Here is a 9,196-nt window from a genome sequence, read left to right as displayed (position 1 = left end):
CTGGTAGTGTATATGCACTCTAATTGCTCAAGTGTCTAGGGTTAATTTACTCTACTCTTCTCTAGTCATGCTTTCTAAAACTTTGTTCTTCATCTAACCAATCAACAAATATTTAGTATACCAATGCAAACATCATGAGGTTTTTTCAAGGTTGTAATGGGGATAAGGTAAGGGTGAGAATATATGTATGGCCAAGTGAGCTATAATATGAATCTTTGACTAACCTAAACTCTCACCTAACATACATACACTCTATATAACTCTAAAATCGTGCCTAGCTACCCAAAATTTCCACTTTTGCATCACATACTCATGTATCAAATTTTTCTTTAATTTCACCACATATACATTAATCTTTTATTAAACTTAACATTGGGGTAATTCTGTCCCCTATCTACTTATTTATTTGTATTGTAATATATATATATATATATATATATATATATATATATATATATATATATATATATATATATATATATATATATTTTATGAAATCAAACATAACATATCAATGCATATGTTTTTTTTTTCTGATCTCACATGAGTATGCACCCAAATTTCCAATATTTAAATAGAGTGGAAACACAACACATTCCCATTAACCCAGGCTTTCCACAATTTCCCACACTTAGTTAACACACTATCTTAAGCTAACCAAAGATTCAAATCAGTTAATTAATTATTTTTCCGCTTAAGGCTAGTGATGTGGTAATATAAAGAATAAATGGGGATTAAAAGGATCAAAGTGGCAAACAAAGGTAATTGAAATGGTAGGCTATTTGGGATAAGTGAGCTAATAACAAATGATGGCCTCAATCATATGTATGCATGCAAATACACTAAACAATGGACATATAGAATAGAACAAACTATAGATTGCAATCATAGGGAAGAAAAAACACAGGAATAAATTATTATGGTTAAATAATGTAACCATATATAATTAAGCTCAAAATCTCACAGGTTGTGTGTTATTAGCTATAAACCATGTTCCAAATTACAATCTTCAAACAAGTTTAACAAAAAAGTTTTAATTTAAATTAGTAAAATGCTATAAAAAGGGTCTTGAAAAAGAATTTATCACTCCAACCAAGTAGTGGTAGAAGAACATGCATAAAATCAAGAGACATGCAATCAAACATGCAAATGTAACAACTAATTTAACAAGAAAAATTAAACATTGGTGTTGAAATAGGAAATAACTAACCCACGGAAGTCGGTATCGACCTCCCCACACTTAAAGATTGCACCGTCCTCGGTGCATGCTAAGATGTGCAAGTGGACGGGCTGCTATAACTAATGCTTTTCTCCAAAGATTGTGCAGATGGACTTGTCTGTCGCCCCATTGAGAAGCTTTTCCCTTCCCTTCTCGGTGGCCATCCTGAAAGAAGAGGAAAAATAAGAAAAGTAACCCAGAAATAAAGATAAGAAAATAAATAAAGTATGGGTGGGTTAATGCCAAATAATAAGGGGTCTCAACTACATGGTAGCTACAACATGCAAGTGAGAAAATAGTAGAAGTAAATGGCATATCAATAGTGCAAAAATTGCAACAATGGAGAAGAGATAGTAGGTAATGAAAGACAGTATAAATTCATGTCAATGCAAAAGGAACACAGGTATCATAAAAGATTGGCATTAACAGATAAATAATATCACCCAACAGTGTAAAACAAGTCACTAAGTACCAAAATAATATCAGAAAATATACAATAGTTGAATAAAAACATTTAACACCAATGGTAAAATAGGAAATTAGAAAAGGAGATAAAAATATGAATAAAATTAAAATGCAATGAAGAAAAGTATGCAAATGCAGTATGTAAAAGAGAATGAAAGAGAATAAGGATGAGAAGAAAGTGAGAAAAGAAGAATAAGGAGCAAAAGAGGAGAGAAGAAAGAAGAGAAATAGAAAATAGGAAATGGAGTCGACGCGCGCGCCTGCATCACGCGTATGCGTGAAAACTGAAATATCCACTCGACGCGTATGCGTCGTCCACGCGTACGCGTGGGTGGCCAAAAATAGGAACTGACGCATGAGCGTCGGTCACGCGTATGTGTGACCACTCGTGCGCCTCCAGCGCCATGGCATCACTGATGAGAGGAACTTTTGCGTGGTCTAGAAATTTGCGGATAAATCCTCGTTGCAAGTATAGTTTCTAAACCTTCAAAAGTCCTTTCACACAAACGTTTTGGTTGTCACAAGTAACAAACCCCTTTGAAATTGATAACCGAGTATTCAAACCTCGAGTCGTCTTCTCAAGGAACTGCAGGAAAGTATGTTCTTATTATTGGTTATGAGTCTTGTAACTTAGGGGTTTTAGAAAGTAAGGTAGGGGTTTTAGAAAGTAAGGGAGCAGTATGTTGCATAAGAAGAATAAAATAAATAAATAACTGTAAAATAAACTCTTGGCAAGGTATGAGAAATTGGAGGTCCTATCCTAGTTATCCTTATCAGGTGTGAAGAGAATTGGGTTTTAATCCCACTTGGTCAGCCTTTACTAAGCAAAGGAAGGTTGAGTGGACTGATTGGCTTGATTCTCAAGTTCTAGTCAACTCCTGTGGAGAGACTAGCCTTAGAGCAATCCTAGCTCAAGCAGAATCTGCCAATTTCAATCACTTGCTTAGTTTGATAACTCAAGTATTACCAATCACTTGACCAAAGCCAAAAGGGAGAAAAAAAAATCTAAATCAAATTGAAAGCAATCTTAAACAGAGCAAAGCAATCTTAAATCTGAAATACCTCAAATAACATTAATTAAGAAAATTATATGTAACATGGAAGAGTTCATAAATTAAATTGGAAAAATAAATAAAAATAAAGAACCTGGGATTGAGAGCCACTCATAAAACTAAGAGAAATCCTAAATCCTAATCCTAAGAGAGAGGAGAGAACCTCTCTCTTTAAAAACTACATCTACTCCTAAAATTGTGAATATGAGAGCATGTTTTTTTGAATGGATGCATTCCTCCACTTTATAGCCTCTAATCTGTGTTTTCTGGGCCGAGAACTGGGTCAGAAACAACCCAAAATTCGCTGGTTGCGAATTCAAACATGCTGAATTTCCGTCACTGCGATGCATTCTCATGGAGCATGCGGTCGCGTCGCCTAGCGTCAGGGAAACTATTGCATATTATATATCAAATCGAAGCCCTGGACGTTAGCTTTCCAACACAACTAAAACCGCATCGTTTGAACCTCTGTAGCTAAAGTTATAGCTGTTTGAGTGCGAAGAGGTCAGGCTGGACAGCTTAGCAATTTCTCCAACTTCTTGTATTCCTTCCACTTTTGCATGCTTCCTTTCCATCCTCTGAGCCATTCCTGCCCTGTAATCTCTGAAAGCACTTAACACACATGTCAAGACATCTAATGGTGATAAGAAAGGATTAATATTAGCAAAGATAAGTCCAAAGAAACATGTTTTCAATTAAAGCACATAATTAGGAAGGCAAATGTAAAACCATGCAAATAGTATGAATAAGTGGGTAAAGAGTAGATAAAAACCACTCAATTGAGCACAAGATAAACCATAAAATAGTGGTTTATCAACCTCCCCACACTTAAACATTAGCATGTCCTCATGCTAAGCTCGAGAGAACTATAAAAGTGAAGAGGAATGGTAAAATGTATGAAATGCAACCTATGTATATGAATGCAAAATGTTTCTACCTACTTGGTTAAAAGTAAATAAATTCTCCAAGAATAAATATGAACTGGATTTCACTAATTCAAATCATGAAAATGAAGTACAAATAGACTTGCAAGAAGAAAATAGCTCATGAAAGCAAGGAACAAGGGATTGAGCATCGAACCCTCACTGGTAGTGTATACACTCTAATCACTCAAGTGTTTAAGGTTCGATTCTCTCAATTCTCTACTAACCTTGCTTTCTAAGGCTTGCTCTTCATCTAACAATCAACAAAAATTTAATGTACAGATACACATATCAAGAGGTCTTTTAAGGGTTGTAATGGGGTTAGGGTCAAGGTAGGATTGTATTCGGCCAAGTGGACTAAAATCTGAATCCTTAATTAACTTAAACTTCTCACCTAACTTTAGACAATCCATGTAATCATAATACCACATTTAACTATCCATTAACCATGTTTTCTACATATTCATGCATTCTAATTTCAAGTACAGTACATATGCATTGCTTTTACCACTTACTTTGGGGCATTTTGTCCCCTTTTACTTAATTGCTCTTTTTCTCTCTTTTTTTTTCTCTTTTTTTTATATTATATTTTTATTTTCTTTTGTTTTTCTCAATGCATATGATTAAATTATTGAATGCATGAATCATTTCCTAAACATTTCTTTCACATTTTCAGAAAATTCTAACATACTCAATTCTCAAACCAAATGGTTCCAAACCCAATTTTTCCACACTTAAATCATAAGCACTCTCACTAGTCTAAGCTAACCAAGGATTCAAATTAAGGACATTATTGTTTTTCGCTTAGAGTTAATGATGTGCTAAATAAAAAGAACAAAGGGGTAAAATAGGCTCAAAATTGATTTGCAAGGGATAATGAAAGGTAAGGCCATATGGGTATGTAAGCTCAGTGAAATAAAGGCCTCAATTATGTAAGTGTATGCATACATCAAATTATGGAAATATAGAATTAAGCAAGACAAAGATCACAATTTTAGAGAGAAAAACACACATCAAAAATAAAATATTGGTTGAAAAATGCAACCAATTCAAATAGGCTCAAAATCTCACAGGTTTTGTGTGTTCGAGCTCTAAACCATGTTCCAGTATAATATCTCTTTAAACAAGTGTAACATTAAATTTTATTCAAATTAGTAAAATACTCTTAAAAGGTTTCTTGAAAAAGAAAATATTACTTCAACCAAGTAGTAAAGTATGCATAAAATCAAACAAACAAATATGCAATCAAATATGCAAATGCAACAACTAACAAGGAAAATAAAACATTGGTGTTTGAGAAGGAAATACTAACCCATGGAGATCGGTATCGACCTCCCCACACTTAAAGATTGCACCGTCCTCGGTGCATGCTGAGATGTGCAGGTGGATGGGTTGTTCCAACTGATGCTTTTCTTCAAAGATTGTGCAGATGGATTTATTTGTCTCCCCTTAAGAAGTTTTTTCGCTCCCTTCGTGGTGGCCATCCTGAAAGAAGAGGGAAAAGAAAAAGTAACCCAAAAATAAAGATAGAAAATAAATAAAATATGGGTATTAATGCCAGATAATAAGGGTCTCAATTACATGGTAGCTACAACATGCAAATGAGAAAACAGTAGAAGTACATGGCAAATCAGGAATGCAAAAATTTGCAAAAATAGGGAAGAGAGTGTGGGTAAGGAGAGATAATAAAAATTCAAGTCAATGTAAAAGTAATACAGGTATAAAAGATTGGTATTGATATAAATAATATTACCTATCCAGAATAAAATAAGTCACTAAGCACCCAAAATAATTCAAGAGAAGATGCAACAGTTAAATAAGAAAATTTTAACACCAAAGGAAAAATAATGAATTTAGAAAAGAAAACAAAAATATGCACAAAATTAAGATGTAATGAATGAAATATGCAAATAAATTAAGTAAAATAAAATAAAAGATAAGAAGAATGAGAAGGGAAAGAAGGGAAGAAGAAGTAAGTAAGAAAGGAGGGAGGAAAAATTAGGATTGGGGGAGAAAAGATAAGATATTTGGCAAATTAGGATAAGTTGTGCGGCGCAATCGACGCGGACGCGTGGGGCACGCGGTCGCGTGACTTGCACTTATAAGGATTGACGCGGTCGCGTCGGTCACGCGGCCGCGTGACACAGTTTATGCTACTGGCGCGAGGGCAGCCTCGCACTCGCACAACTCTCTGTTCAAAATCATATTAGTGCCAAATTTTAAGTGACGCGATCGCATGGGGCATGCGATCGCGTGAGTGGGCTTTAAAGGAATATGACGCGATCGCGTGGGTCACGCGGCCGCGTGGGAAGGATTATGCGTTCAGCACCAATCCAGCACCACTCTCGCACAACTTTTGGATGTGCACCACTTTGACGTCGAAATCTTGGTCACGCGGCCGCGTGGGACACGCAGTCGCGTGGGAGGCCATTATTCCCATATGACGCGGTCGCATCAGCGATGCGGTCGCGTGGGATGATTTGTGCCATTGGCACGCCTCCAGCCACGCTCTCGCGTGACTTTCTGTTCGTTTTCTTTTCTTCCCATTGCACTGGTGACGCGGACGCGTCAGCGACGCTGCCGCGTTGCGTGCGTGATTTTTTTTTTTTGATGCAATATGCAGAATGCAATGCTTAATGTGAATGCTATGAAAACTTCCAGGTTCAATGAAAATTAAAATAAAATAAAAACAAACAACATGAAATAAAATTGAAAAAGAAACGATCATACCATGGTGGGTTGTCTCCCACCTAACACTTTTAGTTAAAGTTCTTAAGTTGGACATTTGGTGAGCTCCCTGTTATGGTGGCTTGTGCTTGAACTCATCCAGGAATCTCCACCAATGTTTGTGATTCCAGTAACCTTCGGGGTCCCAAACTAGGCGCAGAAAGCCTTCAAGTAAGTTAAAGCAAGTTACAAGGCCCCAAGAGTGTTAATTGCCAGAATGAATTCCGGGGTCCCAAATCTTGCTTTTGCACCCGTCTTCAAGTTGATTATCATGATTCCATCCGGGTGATTCAGCTTTAGAATTCTAACTGAAGCGTCCAAACAACTTCCCAGACCCATTCAATTGAGCTCTACACCAACCTTTGCGTTTAAACTTAAAGCTTCCAACCATAATGAACTTTGCAGGACAGTTCTTACCACTGACCATCTTCCTCTTACTCTTAATGCCACAAAGAGTTCTAAGTTGACCATCCGTCTCCAGTAGCCCATATTCAAGTGGAATTAGAAAGCTAAGGGATATGAATTTTACCCACTTGAATGTTGTGAAGGATGATGGCAACTTAGGGGGAGGTGTTTTTAATGAAATTGCAAGCTCCACTCCCTTGTGCTCTTCTCTGATAATTACCACCTCTTTGCAAGCTTCTTCAATTTCAACCTCTTCCTCTTGGTAGCTTTCTTCCAATTCAATCACCTCTTCATTGCTTTCCAAGGGCATGGGAGGTTGTGCTTCTTCTTCTTGAATCTCCATCTCTTGATCAACTTCTTCCAAGTCTTCAACTGTGATATGCCTTGGAGCTTGTACACCCTCCTCAACAACAATTTCAAACGTCTTGAAAGGGGGTTCTACGACTGGACTTTCCTATGGAGGTTCTGTATCTCCTAAATCTTCAACCACTTCTTCTTCTTTGATAATTACAGCTTCCTCTACTTGTTCCAGTACAAAGTCATGCTCCGTACTGTCCACTGGAGTTTCTAATATCTCCTTCATACTACGTTCTTCATTAGATTGCCCACATGAAGCCATGGGAGCACTTTGAGTGTCCGAGCGTCGGGAACCTAATTGACTTATCGCTTGATTTAGTTGATATAGAGTTGCATGAAATCGGTCCGCTGCTTCCTTGAGATGATCCCTTGATTTTTCCTTCACTAATTCTTCAACCACTCCTTCGACTTCAAGGGTTTTTACTACCTTCACCTTTAGGGCCTCCTCTAGCTCCTTATGAAGTATGGATTCGCGAAGATGATCCCTTCTCTCTTGTTCCATGTCAATAGCATCATTGAGATCATGTTGCTCTTGGATTGATGGATGTGGGTGCTCTTCCATGGATGGTGGTGATGGGATGGAGAGATCATTCTGTGGTTGACAAGGAAGTGCACTAGAGCTTGAGGGTTGATTGTTGAAGGTATTTGGTGGTCTGATTTGGGCGAAGAGAGCTTGTATAGTAGAGTTTAGATCGGCAAGTGCTTTCTCCATGGAGGTTTGGGGTGGATAGGAGGGTTCATTTGGTTCACAGGGTGGTTGGTATGGTGGATACGGGTTAGGGTCATATGGAGGTGAATGGTTGTAGGTGGCTTGTGAGTATGGTGGTTCAAAGCTGTGTTGAGGAGAGGGTTTATAGGCATATGGTGGTGGCTGTTGATAGTCCATTGGAGGTGGTTGTTGCCATGAGGGTTGATCAAATCCTTGTGGCTCTTCCCATCTTTGATTGTTCCAACCTTGATGCCTGTTCTCATTGTAATTTCTTCTTCCTGCAACATAATTGTAACCAGACTCATAGCCAAAGGGGTGAGAGTTCATAGTAGTAAATAAAAATTAAAAACAAAATAAAAACAAATTTAAATTAAAAAGTTATTTAAATTTTGAATTTGAAAATTGAATTTTGAAATTTTGAATTTTAAATTTTTGAATTTTGAATTTTTGAAATTTGAAATTTGAAAATTTTTAAATTTGAATTTTGAAAATTTTTAAATTTGAATTTTGAAATTTGATTTTTAAAATAAGATAAGATAAAATAAAAATTTTAAAATAAAAACCAATAACCTCTTAACTTAAGAAAAAGCAAAAATAAAAACAAAAATAAAAACAAATAAACAAGCAAAAATAAGATATTTACAATAACCAATAATAAGGAACACGTTTGCAATTCTCCGGCAACGACGCCATTTTGATGAGAGGAACTTTTGCGTGGTCTAGAAATTTGCGGATAAATCCTCGTTGCAAGTATAGTTTCTAAACCTTCAAAAGTCCTTTCACACAAACGTTTTGGTTGTCACAAGTAACAAACCCCTTTGAAATTGATAACCGAGTATTCAAACCTCGAGTCGTCTTCTCAAGGAACTGCAGGGAAGTATGTTCTTATTATTGGTTATGAGTCTTGTAACTTAGGGGTTTTAGAAAGTAAGGTAGGGGTTTTAGAAAGTAAGGGAGCAGTATGTTGCATAAGAAGAATAAAATAAATAAATAACTGTAAAATAAACTCTTGGCAAGGTATGAGAAATTGGAGGTCCTATCCTAGTTATCCTTATCAGGTGTGAAGAGAATTGGGTTTTAATCCCACTTGGTCAGCCTTTACTAAGCAAAGGAAGGTTGAGTGGACTGATTGGCTTGATTCTCAAGTTCTAGTCAACTCCTGTGGAGAGACTAGCCTTAGAGCAATCCTAGCTCAAGCAGAATCTGCCAATTTCAATCACTTGCTTAGTTTGATAACTCAAGTATTACCAATCACTTGACCAAAGCCAAAAGGGAGAAAAAAAAATCTAAATCAAATTGAAAGCAATCTTAAACAGAGCAAAGCAATCTTAAATCTGAA

Source organism: Arachis ipaensis, chromosome B8 (assembly GCF_059453495.1).
Source record: "Arachis ipaensis isolate K30076 ecotype BB chromosome B8, ASM5945349v1, whole genome shotgun sequence".
Lineage (NCBI taxonomy): Eukaryota > Viridiplantae > Streptophyta > Magnoliopsida > Fabales > Fabaceae > Arachis > Arachis ipaensis.
The sequence above is the reverse complement of the archived record's forward strand: the minus strand, read 5'-3'. Positions refer to the sequence as shown.